Below are 21479 nucleotides of genomic sequence, written 5' to 3' on the forward strand. Positions count from 1 at the left end.
GTGGCCAAATTATTAAAGCATTTAAAGTGTTGATATCATATACAATCTATTTCGATGTTATAGTTCTACGTTAATGTTGATGTCACACGGTCTATTTACATACATTAACCCACACACGTTAATAAAACTAATACACTCTATATAAATAAACGTCAATCCATGTATGTATCTGCTCCTTATACGTTTGCACATTTCTCGATCAATCAGCACCAAACTTTGCATAGCGATACAGAGTGACATGAGAAAAGTCACAACTTGACACGGTGATACTGTATGTCAAGGAAAGTCATAAGGGGGGTTAGCCTTCCCATCTAATTTCATATTCATAGACTTCTTGAAAACAATATGTTTTTCTTTATGTATTTCATTGCACTCTTAATGTTTATGATGTTAAGACGAAAAAATAGTAACAAAATTTTTTATCCTTTGTTACAAACGAGTTTCCATTTCATCCGTACAGCTAGCGTTAAATATAAAGTTTACAAAGACAATTTTTTTTTTTTTTTTGCATATTACACGTGAAGTCCTTCTTAGAAAGATTCTGATGCCATGTAGGTGATGAGATTGTTCTCGAGAAATTGCATAGATAAATTCTTTTGGGATATTATCAGTATCACCATCCGTTTAAATGTAACGTTGTGTTATAACGCTTCAAACATATGCTTTTGACACTACTTATCGATATGAAATATAAAACTATATATTTAAAGATAAATCAAAAGTATTTCTACGTTCATTTCAAATGTTTTTATCCTGATCACAAACACCGTATAACGCTTTACACAAGCTGTTGTCAGCATTTATCACCAGGCGAACACGCCTATTAACAAAAATTTGTGAACAAAATCAAATTTCTAAGTAGTTTTGTATACAGTTTATTGTGAAAGATTTTAGTATGTTGATAACTCTTAAATCTCGCGTATTTTTACATTTCCGTAAATTTAAAATTCATTTTCTTCTAAGAGATGTTTAATTATTTCATTGACTCCTTCTTTATTACCAAATTTAAAAAAATTAATAACTCATGCTTAACCAACAACACTCATCAACAGAAACTTCAAAAGTTATCTGTTGCTTGAAAGTTAATCATAAGCAATTATTTTTCTCTGAACAAATCAACAGTTTAATGAATAAAAAAATACGTTTTAAAGCATGATGTAACTGCTATTTTAATCTATCTCCTTATATCTTAAGCTCTTACCATTTGCATGTGTCATTATTTTTCTATTACTCTTTCTAAATTTATGCACTTGAGTGTTCATTATTAAAATTAGACCAAAAATTCTGTGACTTATCTACAGTTACGCCGTTACTGAAAGAGGGCCTGAAGAGATATTTATCATAATTTATCATAATATTTACCATAATGTGTGTCAACTTTTCAGGGATGTGGGAGAAAACCACTTTTCTCATATAGTGTGCACTTGTTTGACATGCACAATAGTGCAATAATGACTGGCTGTTCCACATCTTTCTTGCACTGCACGACGGAATGAAGCATCAGAGTGGAAAGAAAAGTTGGGTGTAAGAATATCCCTTATTCAACATGTCTACGTAAAATCCATTAGTCATCTATCACAGTGTGCCTCTATTTGGCTACTTTGATTTTTCACCGCTATCATTGTCGTATTTCTGTTATCAGTGCATACCAACCTCTAACTTTGCACTACAACAAATTTTCAGTTTAATTTTCGAATACGCACATTCATCTTTCTTTACTATTATTACCAGCGTATCTCGATCATAACATTTTTTAATTTTTTTCTTCGGCATTCAGCAGCCATGAAACTTGAATAAACAGTTGCTCATTTTGTCTGCTTTTTTCTATACGAAGTTTCATCATTTCGCTTAAAGCATGAATTGTGTTTAACTACATTCTGCTGGTTTTAGGCTCTTTACCTGCGTTCTTGATAGCTACACGTTCATTTACTCTTAATTGTAATTCAAGATTACAACATATACAAATATATTATTTTAAGTTCTTTTGGATAAAATCCAGCATTAAGTTTAGTCTTACGAAATTTCACATATTAACATTTTATTTAATCATATGTGAAGAATACTCATAAATCAAGTAAAAACATGAACAGTAGTGCATACTTTTCATTTCGTCTTTTTGGTAATTAAGTGACTTTGAATTAGCGAAATGTAATTTTTATCCTTTAATTTATTTGAAAGTATCGTACCAAAGGCAAAGTCTAAATAAAGCACAAAACTTGCATAGAATCGTTCTTTATTATGATAGCAAATGTTTTAAGAACACCAGATCTATCGAAATAGAGTAATTAATAGCTGCTTAAAAACAGAACTGATCTCAGTAATTAACGGCTGCTTAAAAACAGAACTGATCTCAGTAATTAATGGCTGCTTAAAATAGAACTGATCTCAATAATTAATAGCTGCTTAAAAAAATAAAACTTATTTCAACAGCTGAATGATGTACGAATATAATACGAGACAAATGTTTTCTCCATAACGGGACTGTAGTGGTTATAAGTACATTAAAACTGGTTTTAATGTTTTAATAAGACGTTTGAAAGATATAGCAAATTTAAATGTCACATGTAACACTATGTAACACAAATTTTGTTCCTGAATAGTATGTGTTACTTCTTAATTGCTTATGTTGTAAAAGTACAGAAAATGACCATTATTCCCTTCAAACTTTGCTTTTGTGACTTGGGTAATGAAATTTAGAAATTAACCTATTTTCTATGTAAAAATGGGTAAATTTGTACATTTTCACTTACATAAAGTCTGAATAAAACAACATATGAATCAAGATTTACATGTATTTGTACTAAAGTTATACAAAAATGTTTAGAAGTGAGTAGTTTTTCGAGATTTGCGACTGTAATGTAAATCACTTTCACGTATCAGCTTCCAAATGTAGTCTCCTATCATGTTTTCGTTATACGCTCCTTGGTAGCGGCGTTCAAAGTCCAGTATATCTTGGTGGATGCCCTCGCCTTGCTCCTCTGAGTATGCTCCTATGTTTTCCTTGAATTTATCAAGATGAGCGTTAAAGATATGCACTTTCAGGGACATCCTGCAGCCCATTTTGCCGTAGTTCTTCACCAAAACCTCAACCAGTTTCACATAATTTTTGGCCTTGTGATTGCCCAAGAAGCCCTGAACCACTGCAACAAAGCTACCTTAAGTTTTTTTTCCCATCCTACTGAGCTTCTTGGGGAATTCTGTGCACCCCAGGATTTTCTTTATTTGTGGTCAAACGAAGACATCACCTTTGACCTTTGCCTCAGACAGTTTAGGGAAGAAGTCTCGAAAGTACTTGAAAACTGCAGACTCCTTATCAAGAGCTGTGATAAATTGTTTAATAAGACCCAATTTTATACGCAATGGTGGAAACAACACATTCTGTAGGTCCACTAGTGGCTCACACTTGACATTGTGCCTCCCCACAGAGAACACGGTCCGTTGTGGCCAGTGCTTCCTGTTGTAGTGCGCTGCGGTGTCCCTGCTGTCTCAAAGGCAAAGATAATGAGGAAACTTGGTAAAGTCTCCTTGGAGATCCATCAGGAATGTTACCATTTTTAAGTCTCCGATAACCTCCCAGCCATACTCATCATACTTCAAGGCTTCTAGCAAGATCTTTGAGATGCACCGAAAGATATTTAAATTTTAAAATGTCTAAAATTTGTATAATATAAAATATTACTATTCAAACAAGCAAACATTATCCATCTTACCTTCTTTTTTCTTTTCTTTTTTTTTTCCAGTGCTCGCAGATAAAATGAGGTGCCCAGGGTTTGTCTTGATTCCCGACAGGCATGCCAAAATACGCCTTGTAGGCTTCACACATTTTAGCAGATGTTGTCACAGATTAATTTTTCGCTCTTGTCTTAATAAATTGGCCACATACATAGCAAAGTGCGTCTGGAGAATGTTTGCAGCTTCTTGATGCCATCTCTGATAAAATCAGATAGGTCTATGTGTTTCACTTAGGCAGCTAGAATTAAACTGAAGTGGTGAGCCCCTGTATATACATATTACTATGGAAAGTTCTAGAAAATTCTAAAAAGGTTCTTGAAAATGTTCGTAACTTCTGGAACATTCTCTAAAGTTCTTGAAAATTCTTGTAAGCTCGAGAAAATTCCGTATCAGCTACTCGGCAATGAATTAATCTGGAATGTTCTGGAATGGGTAAATTTTAAAATTTCATTATCCAGGTCACAAAAGCAAAGTTTGAAAAGAAAAATAGGTCTTTTCCGTTTACTTTAGGCTTAAGCAATTGGAAAATAACACTTTCTGCCCAGAAAAAAAGTAAAAATTTTGTTACATAGTGTAATCACCATATCGTAATTTTATAAACATATACCCTTCAGTATTAGCACATAATGTGTAACAGCTACAATGCAAATCATTTCACAGAATAATCCTTATAAAAATATAATTTTAGATAATCCTACTTTTTCAGAAAACAGTTTAAATCGCTTTCTTCTAAAATAAATTAATTTTGGTTATCACATTAACATTGTACAGCGATTCTTCTTTGTTTAAAGCTTGCATGAGAACAGAAATAAGATCTCAGATAACAAAATATTTTGTGTTGTAACTGCTAAATTTTAAGTTGTGGACCTATTAATATCTCCATTAATTCCTGGGTGTACTAAAAGCAGGAGCTGGAAAACAATATCCTGACCCTGATCTCTAGCAATAATTAAATATTGTATTAATACCCTAATCACGTCAAATGTTTCTAAAGCAGTCAACGTGCGTCAGAGAACAGAAAAGTATACGAGGAATGGTAAACTGAGCAATTGTCAGCTGTTAATAATTTTTTGTTTGTTTGTTTTGGAATTTCGCACAAAGCTACTCGAGGTCTATCTGTGCTAGCCGTCCCTAATTTAGCAGTGTAAGACTAGAGGGAAGGCAGCTAGTCATCACCACCCACCGCCAACTCTTGGGCTACTTTTTTACCAATGAATAGTGAGATTGACCGTCACATTATACGCCCCCACGGCTGGGAGGGCGAGCATGTTTAGCACGACGCGGGCGCGAACCCGCGACCCTCGGATTACGAGTCGCACGCCTCACGCGCTTGGCCATGTCAGGCCAGGTGTTAATAAAAAACAGTAATAACATTAACTTTAAAATGTCTACTAGTATATAGGAGATGTAAAAATATTTTCAGTAAAATAGTACCTGGGTACTTAATTGTACAAAAACGAACATTAACGTAATAGGCTTAAGTACTCGAATTATTTATTCTTAAAATATCACATCAATGCTTTTGACAAATAATTAATTATATTAGACACATAATCTATTTTCTTATTTAAAAAATGATAAAATAATTTTAAACGGTACAGTGGCCTTACTGTGACATAGGCTCCCACCATTATAACAAATAATAGGTAAGTTTACGGGCCTATAACGATGAAAATTGGGTTTCAATATTCTCGCCGTGCAAGGCACAGATATTCTTTAGCGTTGCGAGTTTTTGGTTTTTTTAAATTTCGCAGTGTAAGTTGGGTTTCTCTTCTACCAACGAATAGTGGGATTGGCCACGCCATTATAACGCCCCCACGCCTGAAAGGACGAGCATGATTGATGTGACGGAGATTCGAACACGCGACCCTAGAATGAGGAATCGATTGCCCTGACCACCTGACTATGTCAGATCAACGTTGTAAGTAACTAGGGACAAGCACTATTTTAAAAATAAAACATACTCTACATCTTTAACATTCGTTTATATCGTCCCTGATAAGATAATAATAAAATTAAACTTTTAAATTTAATCACTTTGGTTTTATTTTAACTGTTAGTTTTATTTCGAGGTCAAACTTAAAATTTACGGGTACTGCTCAGTAGCTGTCTTCCTACTGTGTGTGTGCGTGTTTTTTTTACATATAGCAAAGCCACAAAGGGCTATCTGCTCAGCCCACCGAGGGGAATCGAACCCCTGATTTTAGCGTTGTAAATCCGGAGACATACCGCTGTACTAGCGGGGTGCCCTTCCTACTGTCTCTCAGCTAGTTGATTTTATACGAGTTTCTCGAAGTTTCAACAATGTTGGAAAACGAACTAGCGTTTTCGTGAAACAAATATTGTTGATTCCAACTCTTAAAAATCTTCTACAATTTTATATAACAGGCGAGACTTGCGCAATACACAGCCAACAATACTTGTAATATGCAAAAAAGAAAACTGTACTGAAATAGGCATAAGTATTCAAATAAACGTATAACGGTAAATCCGTTACACATTCCTTCTTAGAGAATTAAAAATTGGCATTAGACATTTTTAACTCAAATATTACAAATATATGTTTATACATTGATGACAATCTATTAAATAAATACATTGTGAAAGAATTATATAATTTCAAGAAATCGTGACAATATATAACACAATTAACACAAATAATGTTATGATAATAAACTTACATAGCACGTGAAAGCGTTTAAGCACAAATGTTATCTTTTTGGCTTAAAGGTGAATTTTACAGAAAAAAGAAAACTTTGCAGTCAAAATAACTACGCATACTGATTAATTTTGCAGGTTCACATTTTTTATAAAATATACATGCTAATAAATGAAACATAGAACTTAGTGCAGAAAGAGCACTTTCCGAGCGGAAATCCGAACGTTTTAGTTTTTACGTTTGCTGGTACAAAAAGTACGGTGACGTAATAGTTGCCAAACAAACCGCCAACGCTAGCGCTTTGAATGTAAATAAGCATGGCCAGTACATACGGAAAAACAGAGGCGGAGTCTGTTTTGACTTTGTGTTCTGAACAGTGTCGAGTAGCGCCATATCAATTCAAACCTACTCTGAACGAACCTAAAACAGTTACTTTTGACACAGATCTAACAAGTTCTAGTGACGATGACAGTTCCACGAGCGAGTGTAGCGGAACTGTGAGTGATACTGATAGCGCCCAAGCCGGTTGCGAGTCGGTCATACCTCCAGTGGAAGAATGGTAAGCCTAAGTCATGACAACAAATATGGTCTGTATTATTTCACGTGCAATTTTAAGCATCTCGAAACCTGTCTGGTGTTTATAAATTATTGGTATCACAAACTGGGTTTTATTTGTTTATACTTTGCCGACTATGGTAACTGTTACTCGGCCCTTCCACAATCATTGTACCGGGTGTTTATGACTCGTAACAAAATGAATTTCAATTATACGTCATAATTTTGTCTATAAAATCAAACTAGATGTAGCAGTCTGAATAGTTAATTTAATATTTACCATAAATGTATAATTTATATGATATATTCCGTATGTTTGTGCAAGGTGTAGGTGTGGTTTATGCGAGCAAATGCCAACCAGGAGAGAGTGCGTTTGTTGTCGCTCATACGACAAGGTGTCAAACCGATTAAAAGATGAAGAGTGCATTACCCAGACTCGAGGCTTTGATGGAAATTGCCTAAATATCGATGTCTTGGAAGAATTATATTATGAATTTGTTAACTTGAATGGTCTCTTCCGTGATGAGGAAACAAGTCACGAGTGTGCATTTCTCAAGATGCAGTTAAACCTAAAATAGTATATTTGAGTTTAACCTACAATTAAAGATACTGTTTATCCAAAACTATGATCCTACTCAGTCATCTCAAGTCATCCAAAACAGTGGAATCCGACATAAATCATGAACGTTTAAAGTGATCTTGACAAAGCTTTGCATGGTGTGAAGGAGTCCAGTTCTTCCTATTGACCATCCGCACCCACTGTCGCCACCTTGCCGGTTCCTTCTCCTTGCACGAAAACGAAAAGAAGCTTTTGCCCAATGTCGAACCGTTTTTTTAACCATAAGCAACGCAATAAACCATGTTATCATAAAATAAACATAAAGTAGTAATATCAAGACAAAAAATAGTCTCACAAAGTTTGTAATCCGAAAAAAGCACCGATAGATTTACATAAAACACCAGCACTAAAAGGAATACAATGGTCGGCGAGCAACGAAGCGTGTTTGGCAATTATTACGTCATAGTTGTAAAACGTCACGGAAACAGCCGAACGCCCGAGAGGAACTTGAGTTCGAGGACACGCATATTTTGTTTCATTTTTTACTCAAAAACTAGTGTTTAAAATACGGCAACCACACGGGAATTATACCTAACCAAAGTACAGTTTCTAAGGCAATTATTAAATTTGTTGAAAATTTACCTTTAACACAGCCATTAATTACACGACTGAGATATTTTTCGAAAGCTGCGATACGTTTCAAAGGAGCAATGAACATTTTCTGGTTATGTTTCTCAACTAACTGAGATGTTAGATTTTTAACTTAAAGAATTATCTCATAATTTTGTCACATGTCTTGTTGACTCCTAAGTGACTTCTAATAGGCGTTCATGTGTCACTTTCAATATCTCTGAATGATATGCTTTTGGAAGGACAATTTTATAAACTACAGCTCAATCCTATGAGGTTGGTACATCTGATGGTCTCCACTTTCTCACAGGCGCACCATTTATTTTAAAAAAGTAACCATTTGGAACCTTCTCCAGTTCATCTTTTGTGAGTGCATATTTAAATAGTGAAGAAATCTATGGATTCTTTTCTTGCTCACAGATCACTTTGCTTCTAGCAAACAGAACTTCACCAGTTGAATTAGATCCATCACATCTATCATTGTCACTCATCAAATAATTGTCAGTATGACAATTATTTACAAAATCCACTTCGACTTCACAAAATTTCTGAGATAAATCTATAATATTGTCCTCTGAACATCTGTTTATCAATTGTGTTTGAGTAAATTTCTTCACCTGAGCTCGAGCCACAGCACACGAGGAAAGCACTTCTAGATTCTTCTCAACAACAACATCACCCTCAGATGAAACAGTGATCAGCTTTCTACCCATTTTGGGTTCGCCAACAACTTCTTCCCCAGCGAAATCTTTTCCAAACAATAATGGTACACCTTTAATTGACAGAGTAGGTCTTATTCCAACCATGACTGGTCCTAAAACTAGGTCTGATGCTAAATAAATGTTATGAAGAGGAACATTAACAACGCCACCCTCAATACCCTGAGCAACAGACTCACCAGTGGCAAAACTCGAATCTAAAGGCAGTATACCTTGCAACAGCAATGATTGAGTCGACCCCGTATCACAGGAAATACTACATCAGCCTTTTTATCATCGGCCAAGTCAGCAACATTTGGTGATTTTAGTGAAACTACGTCCGTATACAGACACAAACGCATTGAGTGCTGCCTTCTTTTCTTTTCTCTTTTACAAACTCAAATAGGTCCGCCATGGTTAGGTGGTTAAGACACTCGATTCGTAATTCGAGGGTTGTTGGTTCGGATTCAAAACAAACAAACAAACTCAAACAATTGAACATCATGTGACTAGGTTTTTTACAGAAATGACAGGCTTTCATGATTTTGATGAATTTTTATCCTGACTTTCAGAAGATTTCGAACAAGAGGAGCTGGATTTTTATAAGAATCCTCAGTTTTAGTGGATTAAACAGCTACAAGTTTTTACTGACTTGGCGCGAATTTCTTTTTATATGAAATGTGGTTTTACGAGTTAAAATGTAATTATCATTAAAAGCAGCTGCTTCCTGTAGAGTTTCAACTTTCATTTTATCCAAATAAGTGTTCAGATCATCACTTGTGCAGTGTTTAAATTGCTCATTTAGACATAATTGTCTTAGTTTGTCCAAATTATTACCAACATGTATAGAATTACATCATCGATCAAAATAAACTTGTTTTTCGTGGGTGAATTTCATATAAATTTGACTGTCTTGCTTGCGATAACCTCAAAACTTTTGGCAATAAACCTCCGATACTAATTCGTATGTTTTATTATAATACGAACAATCTTCTAGAGACAGAGCAACATAAGCATTTTGGGCTTTATCAGTAAAATATTGTATTAATAATAACCATTCTTCTGTGGGCCTTTCCATGGTTTAGGCAACTTTCTCAAAATGTTGGAAATATTTATGGATTTTATTTTCATCAAATGATGGTAGCTTAATGTATCAACTAAGTCCAAAGTTGTCATTCTGCCTTGGTCGTTTATAGTTGAATCTAAATTCTATTTATTTCAGCCAAATTTCTTTCTTGGCGTCGATACAGGCTTATTTGGTCTCGAGACATTTATTTTCTCTTTCCACTTCGATACTGGCTTCCTTTTTCTGAGGCTCGATGCGGGCTTTCTCAAGCTCGATTTGTTTAAGTTTTAATTGAATTTCTAACTTATTTTTATCACTCAACTCTGGTTGGCTAGTGGAGATATTAGGGCATTCTCTTATCAGACAACAACCCATCATCGACTAATATTTCAACAATACGCTTTTTATCTCATTTTATCTCATTAATTTTTAACTTCTAATTCTACGATTTTGGCAATTTTGAGCAATTCATTTTTGTTATGACTTTCTAAATATTCGAGGGAGGGTGATTCAAGAAATTTTGATAATCATGCATGATCAAATCTTGTTGGCACTAATAAATATAAACTGAATTAAGATTTGCCTCTTAATTTAGAACTAATTTTATCTTTGATTCATATCTATGACACAAGCCCCCAGTTTATTACGTTACGTGCTGTAATTTTTCTGACGAATCTCCGATTTATTTTAGTACGTTCGTAACCTATTACTTACTAATTCAAATAACCAGAAATTTGAATTTAAAAGTTAATTAAATGTTACTATGCATTAAATTTATTATATTTGCCAACAAGATTGATATACAAAATTTTCTTTTTTAACACAAATATATTTTAATACATAAACAAAAAATATACAAATGGTTATTAGTAATAGTTATTACAAATGATAATTGATATAAAAGAGTTTTACGAATTAGCGTTTTCGCGAAATAAATATTGTTGATTCTTACTCTTAAGAATCTTCTACAAGTTTAGAGAACAGGTGAGACTTGGGCAATACACAACCAACAAGATACGCTACATGCAAAACAGAAAAGTATACTGAAACAAGCATAGGTATAAAATTAAACGTATAACAATAATTCCGTTATAGAAGTTTTATGTTTAACTACATACAAACGTAAAAGGAAATTAAAGATTTTAGTAAACGTGTACAAATGATAATGATTGTTTGTTTTTTGGAATTTCGCACAAAGCTACTCGAGGGCTATCTGTGCTAGCCGTCCCTAATTTAGCAGTGTAAAACTAGAGGAAAGGCAGCTAGTCATCACCACCCACCGCCAACTCTTCGGCAATTCTTTTACCTACGAATAGTGGGATTGACCGTCACATTATAACGCCCCACGGCTGAAAGGGCGAGCATGTTTGACGCGATGGGGATGCGAACCCGCGACCCTCAGATTACGAGTCGCACGGCTTAAAACGCTTGGCCATGCCGGGCCAATGCAATGATAATGAAACTAGTGATAAAACATTAATTTCATCTTTAATATACATGCATTTTAAGATGACAACCAACAAGGAAAAGTTTTTAAATTAATTATTTTACCTTCCATTAGCATTAACCTTTCTTATATTAGTTTATCTATTACAATGAATAAAATCTAGTTGAATTAGACTCAAGTGAAAAATGCTTAAATTAAGTATAATTTGACTTGCACCATAGAAAAACAATAACATAAACAGGCCTACGAATTTAAATTACATAAAAGTTCTATTTTCCCTGATACCTCCTCTGCCTGGTGTCCTGATAAAACCTCTTCCCCTTTTATTCATTGACGGCACCGAGATTTTCAGGGAAATAGTCAATATATAAGTGAAAGACGTGAACTTTCAAATTCATATTTTGGCTTAGTTTGTTTTGAATTTCGCGCAAAGCTACACGATTGCTGTCTGCGCTAGCCGTCCCTAATTTAGCAGTGTAAGGCTAGAGGGAAGGTAGCTAGTCATCACCACAAACCGCCAACTCTTTGGCTACTATTTTATTAACGAATAGTGGGATTGAAAGTCACATTATAATGCTTCCACAGCTGAAAGGGTGAGCATGTTTGGTGTAACAGGGATTCGAACCCACGACCTTCAGATAGCCTTAACCACCTGGCTATGCCGGGCCAACTCATATTTTAACCCAACGCTTTGAATATATCGAGAATGTTATTGATAATATTTTCATAATTTGGGAATTTGTTGTTTTTGAAGACTTTATCAATAATATCATTAAAGGTAAGCCACGCTTCTCCTTCAACTTTTCTCATTTTTCTTTCAAACTGTTCATCAAAAGTCAACTTCCTAATCTGAGACTAAACAAAAGTCCCCTTTTAAGTTTCAATTCTGAAAGAGCTAGGGATTATCCACATAGATGCTTGCAACAGTTGTCATCTTTATCTAAGGTCCTTACAAAACTGCTTCATCACACCCAGTTTTATGTGAAGTGGAGGTAATATGACTTTCTTCGTGTTAACCAATCTTTCACGTTCATTGTTTTTTGGATGACTCTACGTGGCCATTACTACATTGGTGATTTCGTGCTGTGCTGTCCAATTCATATAAAAAACATAAAAATTTTGTATGACCTGATTATTGACCAAACAACATACAAAGAACTTTTAATTTTCTACAGAAGTAGCTAACTGTCTTCTTTGTGTCTGAACTTATTAAAAAGAAGTTCGAGATTTTTGTACGTTTTCTTTAAGTGAATCAAATGGGTAATAGGAACAGATGTATATGTGTTATCATTGTGAAGGGTAACACAATTACACTTCTCTTGGAGAAATAAATGAACAATCGCCAGTGAACCTTTTTTGTAAGAAGTAGGGTATAAGCTATTTCTCACGATTTCTTATCAGTAGAATGATATCTAGCCCGACGTTTGGACTCAAGAATATCTGGAGTAAGTCTTTGGAATCCCCAAATCTCTCATTAAATCATTAAGTTCACTTTTTGTGAGATTTATTGTTCACCATACGTTTCAGGTTGCAAACAATCCTTCTCATCATTTATATTGACATCATATTCAGAATCAGGTGAAACTGTATCAAGAATCTCCTGTGAAGTAGGTACAAGCACATCAGATCTATGATCAAAAGGTCTTATTGCCGTTTGAAGGTTCGGATAAGAAATTTCCTTTTTTTTAGAGTGCTGTACCCTTGCACTTTACATGACCAAAACTTGTTGTCATCTTTGCAGTTTCTAGGCTAGTTCCATACCACTGGAACTCCAAAAGGCAAAGACTTTTTCTTACCTTTAGTCCATTGTCTCAATTCTTCGACACAAACGGTGCAAATTTTGTGCTGAGCCCATTATTTCTTTCAATCACAAAGTTTTATTCTAACATATACGTAGTACGCTTTTCTAATAAATTCTGTAACGTTTTGCTTTTCTTTCTTTACAACAAATTTACCACAGTTCTGGGAGAATGTGTTTGAGACATTTACACAATCTCTTATAATGACAGCGGCGGATAAATAATATTGAAAAGAGAAAATAATGTCAAAGTGCACGCACAAGTACTATCCAAAAATGACACATCATCGGCTTGTTAACCGTTTATATACTAGCAGTGTGTTTCTGGCGGATTTTAAAAAAATCGATACAACTCTCACGTCGCGATTGGTCTGGATAAACATGACAAAATGTGACCTACTTTTAATGAAAATGATTCACTTATGTAAAAGTAAATATGACGTTTTGTGAACAATCTGTACGTGATGGAGAAAAATGTATATCGTTTTTGGGTTCAGCATATAGGGATTACTGTAGAACATGCCAATATTCCTAGATAAAAATAAATACGAGTTTGAGATGGAGAGTAGCTGCGATGTTATAATATATTCTTCTTTGCTTTCATTCATAATTTCCTAGAATGTCAAACAATAAGTGTTTGTATAATTTTAATTTATGTATTTATTTGTTAAATACTTTTATTGACCAGCATGCTCTACTTATAAATAAAAAGCTACTTTAACTGCTCCAAATAAAAACAAATATTTTTAAGCACATTGAATAAACATTATCTTACAAGAATAATTTCACCTTTTAGTTACATTTAAATTATAAATTTCGTGTTTTTCAGCAATATTTTATGTAGAAATTACCTTTCTACATTATAGCGCTTATTATCCTTAGGACACATCAGATTTATTGTTGTTCTCTTATACTTCCGTACTGAAGTTAGAATACATTACGTATAAGTGATTCACTTAGCAGCATGTCGTAAATTTAATGTACGATAAAAAATTTGTTATATTAGCCACAGCGTTCAATAATTCTCTTCTATACCTAACGTTAATGCACTTCATTCGAAGCTGTTGTGAAAATTTCGATGAAAACTAGTGACTGCATAAGAAATGTAGAGAGAACATACGTATGAATCTGTAATCATCAAAATATAAATATATGGAACACAAATCTTTAAGATAGGTAAACCAAGTTCTTCCTATCAGCTCGGTCAATAACAATCAGTTGGCAACCCAAAAGGAACGATTTTGTACGTTGCTAGAACTTCCATCTTTCCATCTCTTGCAAGATCGTAACTTCTACAGCTCGGCTTCCATGTTATGGTAGGGATCGTGTACCTTTTCTATTGTCAACAGAGACAAGAACAAAGTACTCGAAAAATTAAAAAATAATCTTTTAAAATTTAAAAAAATGTTACGTATGCCCAAAAGTCTTGTTTCTGAATACCCTGGTTAACTTAGTTGTAGACCTAGCCTTGCCAGGTAATTAACTCGCAATGTGAGGATCGCGGGTTTAAATTCCCGTCCCACCGAACACGCTCGCCGTCGTAGAGTTATCATGTGACTGTCAATCCCACTATTCGTCGGTAAAAGACTAGCTCAAATGCTGGTAATGGAGGGTGGTTATGACTAGCTACCTTCACTCTGGTATTTCACTGCTAAATTAGGAACGGCTAGCGCAGATAGCCCTCTTGTAGATTTGTGATAAATTCAAAAAAGCAATAACTTCATTGTAATCAGTTTATATGTGTTGATAAATCGATCAGATGAAACATAGTTTTATTCTGCCTGTAAAGCTGTGATGTTATGAGATATAAATGTCCAGCATTACGATAGTGCAAATCTCAAAAAAGCAAATAATACTCATCAAAAAACTTAAATTAAAAAAATAGCCACGAATTAATATGTTAAAATTTAGAATATAACTTAAAAATAAAAAAGTTTCCAAACTATTATATAATATAATAAACACAAAACTTAAATGGTTGGTAAATAAATATTGTAACAAATCACTTTACTCAAAATCCTATCCGTTTTGTGCTTATAATAATTTTACGATTTTAACTAAAATGCACACAAATAAATAGTAGAAATTCCAATGGTCTTAGTTATTCTTCATATATATTCAAATTGTATGTTTATTTTTATGAAGATAATTTTAATTAAAAATTATAAGATATTATTTGTTTCACTTAATCTGCAGATACACTGATGATTCACTTATCTTTACAAATATATTGACGATTTAATCAATATCAACAATACATAAATTGGTAATGTTATTTATAATATATACATATCCTTCAAAATTTGTAATTGCAACTATTCCATAATATAAAACACATACTCTAGTTATGGGCATTGATATATGTTCATATATATATGCAATAATAGAATGTAAAAAAGAGTCGTTGATCTAGATACACATACATGGGTGATGTGTCCACCAAGAATATCAAAGGCCAGTTTTCAGCGTTATAAGTTATCCGACATACTGATGAGCCACTGGTAAATAACAGTAAATTTGTATATTAAGCCTTTCTGTTTTGTTTTTTTTTACTTTCAAGTAAGGTTCCAAGTAATAAAACTAAAAATGTTGGAAAATTTAAGTAAGTAAAATTATAAACCAGAATGCGTGTCTAGCAGTTTCCAGCTTGCTCTTTAACAGATTTACAAAATACTTTATTCTCCAATGAGTATAAAAATATTTCGTTTAATTTTCACTAAACGAATTCACATAAGGAGTCAAGTAATGTGTTAAATGGTGATTTTCCAATAAAATATATCTATTGACTTTCAGACAGGATGGGAGCAAGGTTAATGGTAAAACAGTGCGTAACACTCATTCCAACTACTATTGTTTGTCCAGTTAGCATCCCTTAATGGATCAGCGGAAATTTACAGACTTGCAACACTAAAATCTGTGCTTCGATTCCTATCGGTGGACAGTGCAGATAGCCAGTTTTGTATCTTGCACTAAAATAACAATTCATTTAGTTCGTAGCAATCCAGCACAAATGGTGGATGAGGTAAAATCACTATTACCAGTTTCTTGAAGTAAGTTATTGCTTTTTAAATGAAAATAACATGGGATGAGGATATCACCCATGGCTAATATCACTGGAAAACACAGGAATATTGATCAACTACAAGGTATAGTACAGAAGAACAATATTATTAGATACAGTGGCTGTTAATTTTATTTAGAGAGAAACAAAATTAAAACATTAATTATATGAAAAATGTTACTGCAAGTGTTTAAACACACCCAAAACTGCATTCGAAACCCTTTATACTGGAACTACTTGTCACAACATTTTGAATTATATATTTACAGTAATGTTAATGTTGTTATTCTTTGGAATTAAGCACATAGATATACAATGGACTACCTGTGCTCGGTCTACCTATCGAAACTCGGTTTCTAGCGGTGTGATTCCGGAGACACATCCCTGACACACTGGCTGGTGGACTAATGTTAATGTATCTGCAAAGTAATATATATATATTTACATATATGTATACGAAAAATAACTTAGGCTAATGGAAAACAAAAGATACTGGAGTAAGTTGTTATTTATAACTGTCAAGTTTTATCAAACGCATAATTTACGTTCTAGTTGAATCTGGATAAAACTGTCGAGCCAGCATAAAAACTCTTGTTAAAATTTCCCAACAGAAGGTATATTTACGTTAGGTGTATCTTCTAAAAGTATTATCAAGAAAATTACAACAACAGAGTTACTTAGTACAGCAACAGTTTTAAAATAGTATGAAAATAATTTGAAACTAATGATTCTGTTTTGTTATCAGAATTAATCTCTACCGGAAGAAGTGGACAAAGCTTCTTTTGACGTATTACACTTAATGAGTCCATGATAGTAAGCTTCGATTGGACTTCCACTAGGTAATTGTTGTTGTTTTTGCAGTATAAGATTAATCTACTTTAACATAACTAAACGTTCTGTGTGTGTTTTCCTTATAGCAAAGCCACATCGGGCTACTACCTGCTGTGTCCACCGAAGGGAATCGAACCCCGTATTTTAGCGTTGAAAATCCAAGGTCTTTCCGCTGTCCCAGGTGACGTTTAGAAGAAAGTTTTGTTATTATATTAACTATTCATAAGTAAAATCATATTAATACCAAAGTAGAGATGTATGTTTGTTCTACTTGTTTTGAAATTATATTCTTTAATTATCAAAATTCAAGCTCTATGGCCCGGCATGGCCAGGTGGTTAAGACACTCGACTCGTAATCTTAGGGTCATGTGTTCGAATCCCTGTCACACCAAACACGCTCGCCCTTTTAGCCGTATGGTTGTTATAATGTGATGGTCAACCTTACTATCCCAATATTCGTTAGTAAAAGAATAGCCTAAGAGTTGACGGTGGGTGGTGATAATTAGCTGCCTTACCCCTAGTTTTACACTACTATAATATGGACGGCTGGCACAGATAGCCCTCGTGTAGCTTTGCGCGAAATTCAAAATAAACAAAGAAGATCCAGATTTATAGTTTTTCTACATTCTTTGAATACCATAAACAAGCACTTTGTTACAAGACCCTTTTGGTAACTGAAGTTCCTTAAGTTACTTGAACCGAACAACCAAATTACTTACCACATACAGTACTGGTTCCGAGTGCTTTACTTGTCACAGTCTTTTGTACAGACAATTTGTGCACAATTTAAGCATATTCTAAAATTTTATATGAATGATTATAACAACATTTTTATCTTATATGCAATAACTTTATGTGACTACAACACTAAATTTTTAACTTCTTGTTTGATGGAACGACACTAAGTATAATAATTACACTCTAACATTCCAAGCTGTATTGATTTATTTGTATGACGGGAATTTTTCTAATATTCAACAAATTTTGAACCAAAATCTTACGTCTTTTACAAAACATTAAATCGGAGCATGAACAGTTTGGTTTGAGCTACCCTGAGGCTACCTGCGTTAGCCATCTCAAATTTAGCAGGCATATACTGGAGGGAATGAAGCTAGTCAGCACCACTCACCATCAACAGTTGGGCTACTCTTTCACCAATAAATTGTGGGATTCACCATTACATAAAAACGCCTCAACTACTGAAAGGGCGAGCATGCCGGCCAAAAAGCATGAATAGATACATATCGTACATTTTTCGGTGACCCTGATTTTGTAATATACTTTACAAGACCGAAGAAAACCTCTTGTTAGCATGTCTGACTAGGCATCTTCTGGTTTTGAGTTCGATACGTAATGTTATCAAAAATGCTCCGTATATTCAACTGTGGATGTGTTATAAGCGGGGATATCAATTCCACTATCGGTTAAAAGTAATTCGCTATTTAAAACTATGGATGGCCATGTTTTTGTTCTGGCTGTTTAAGGTAAATATAAAAATAAAACAAATAAAGCCCAATATTGAATTTAAAATTCTATAAATATTGTTATCCTGAGAAACTAAAAAATTAGATATTTCTTGTAATATATTAAATATACATTAACCTCATCAACAGTATGTGTTATGTCATGATTTAAATAGTTAGATATTCATCATTCAAGTGGATAAAGCAAGTTTCACAAGCGTATTATCTAAAGTATACTTAGCTCATCATAAAGCTACTTAAGACTTTTATAGAAGTTATTTATATTTTAATATAATTCCTTTGAACATAAAGCTACTTAACACTTTTATAGAAGTTATTTATATTTTAATATAATTCCTTTGAACATAAAACTACTTAACACTTTTATAGAAGTTATTTATATTTTAATATAATTCCTTTGAACATGAACATAAACTACTTAACACTTTTATAGAAGTTATTTATATTTTAATATAATTCCTTTGAACATAAAGCTACTTAACACTTTTATAGAATTTATTTATATTTTAATATAATTCCTTTGAACATAAAAGTGTTGATGATAATGTGATATAACTTTACTCTCTTCTTCTGAAACATTTTCCTTTTTTGGCTTTAAGTAATAATGTTGAGCTAAAGAAATTTAGAGCTTTTCCACTTCCGGGCAGTATGTGTAGACATTTTGTAATTAATAACATTACTTAAAATTGAGTATTTTTCTTTTTTATAGATACAATCATTTCCTGTTTGATATACCTCTTATACGATAGAAAATTCGTCCAACAACAAGTTGATTGTTATTGGTCTATTCTTTAGTATTAAAGTTGGATACCGCCGTATTTGATCAGCCTGTTTTATCACTGTTCGTAATCCAAAAACTATTTTTAGGGCATATATTTCGCCTGAAAAGTTTAGTAGTTTATAATTCCAGTTTTGTCTCCACTTCTAACGATCCCACAGCTATAAAGAATACTTTGTATTTAATACTATTGTCAAAATTGAAGGAAACTTTATTTATGTGCTGCCTAAGTTAACTGCCACGTTTTCAATGTGAGGAGAGAAAAGTTTACTAAACGCCCTTTATTCATTAAAGATTATATATTTACACTCAGTTTTCCGGAACGACATAATCTGGAGTTAAAAGTCATTTATTTGTACTTTAACAATTCATCGATAAATGAACATAATCAAATTCAAATGCAACTTCTCTGTTGTTTACAGAACCGAAATGTGATTCGGTAAAAATGCTTAAGCAACAAAATTTTCAAAACTATTATGGTTATTTTATAACTGAAGACAAATAACACAGGTCTGCGATAAATTTATTGTCTTGAAACCTTTACGTGTTCTACAGTAAATCGTATACGCTGAATCCGAAAATGGTATCCATCTTTCTTCATCACGTTCCGAGTTTCATTAAAATCTGGTCAGATTTTGTTATGCTTAAAATATTGATAACCACTGGCTATAAATTTCTCTTGACCAAACGCGACGTGGAAATTTTATCGATCGTTCTAGAACACAAACCTAATAATTTTAAAATGTTTATCATAGTAAACAAAATAATAATTTGATCTAAGTAAGGATTTTTCTACCGGATTTATAAAATATCCTTACGTGGGACAAAAAAAATCAATATTATTTTCGTAATCTGCGTCGCTAAATTACAAAAAATCCGTTATTAAAACCAAAACAACTTTCCTGCAGTTTAAATTCGCGGACCTGTGTAATTAGACAGACATTAGTGTTCCAAGTGAAAAAAAAAACGCAGACGTAAATATGACGGCAGTACTGAAATTACAACATACTAATGAGTAAGTTAATCCTTGTTGCACCTCGAAAGTCACGTGATGAAGTTTGGTTTCCTGTGCCACCAGTCGATAAGATTGGTAATATACTTCACCTCTAGGTTTGATTTTGCAATCACGTAATTTGACTTTTACGTCTTTCGCAGGATTGCCACTACTAAAGTTGTCCCAATGTACATGGCTGTTCTTATTTGAATGAATAAAAATTGTCTAATTTTTAATTCATTTAACTCGTGTTCTGAGCATCGCTTCATCTTAACTGTCAGATGATACCATTATAACCTGGATAAATAGTAGCAGTTGAGGTTAAGTGTCTTAGTATTCATGTATTGAAGAATAAATTTGTAGTATCTGTCAGAAACTAGATGTATGTATTACTCCAAACAAAAACTAGAGATGGTCCTGTTTCAAAGTAGTTATACATGCTTTATAGAATTTTCCAACTTGTTGAGGACTATGGACGCTGGTCTCACTATACAGTTAACTGCAATTGTTACCCATATGTACAGTTTTCTAGAAGGCAAAACTTCATCTTTCCATATCACATATACTGTTTAGCTATATAGTTTTGTGATTACTTATTATCACATAAATATATTTCTAGATCAAGAGCTAATTGAGAAAAGCTTTGTATTTCAAACCTAAACACTATATCTTATGTGAAACATTGGCTAGACGTCAAGATCTGAGACCAAAAACTTCAACGATCAGAGTCTCTGATTTACTAATGCCACTCAAAGAGAGGGAGTTCAGTTTACAACAGTGCTCTGTTAAACGGTCTGTCGTGACTGGAACTTTGGGCCTCGTAATTCGCATCCTGTCACACCAACCGCTACGAAACGCCCATCCCTGAAGTTAATTAAAATAGAAATTTTATACAGATTTCTAATCTACAAGCTTACTGACGTATAAGTACATCAAAAAGAAAACTATCTGGCGAACCTTATTACAAAACAATTACGGAAATCCGATGCTAAACGGAAGTCAAGGCTTTGTCATCTTTGAAAACGGGGAATAGAAATAAATAGAATAGAGGTTTGACCTTTCTTCGAGAACTCCAACACAAAATTCCCTTCATATTTCACAGCAATATAAAATGTTTACATATTATTAGTTAATGAACGTCTTTCATCATATCCGGTTAGGTTTTCTAATGTTTCCGGTTCCAGTTA

The sequence above is a fragment of the Tachypleus tridentatus genome, chromosome 7 (genome assembly GCF_004210375.1).
Source record: "Tachypleus tridentatus isolate NWPU-2018 chromosome 7, ASM421037v1, whole genome shotgun sequence".
NCBI lineage: Eukaryota > Metazoa > Arthropoda > Merostomata > Xiphosura > Limulidae > Tachypleus > Tachypleus tridentatus.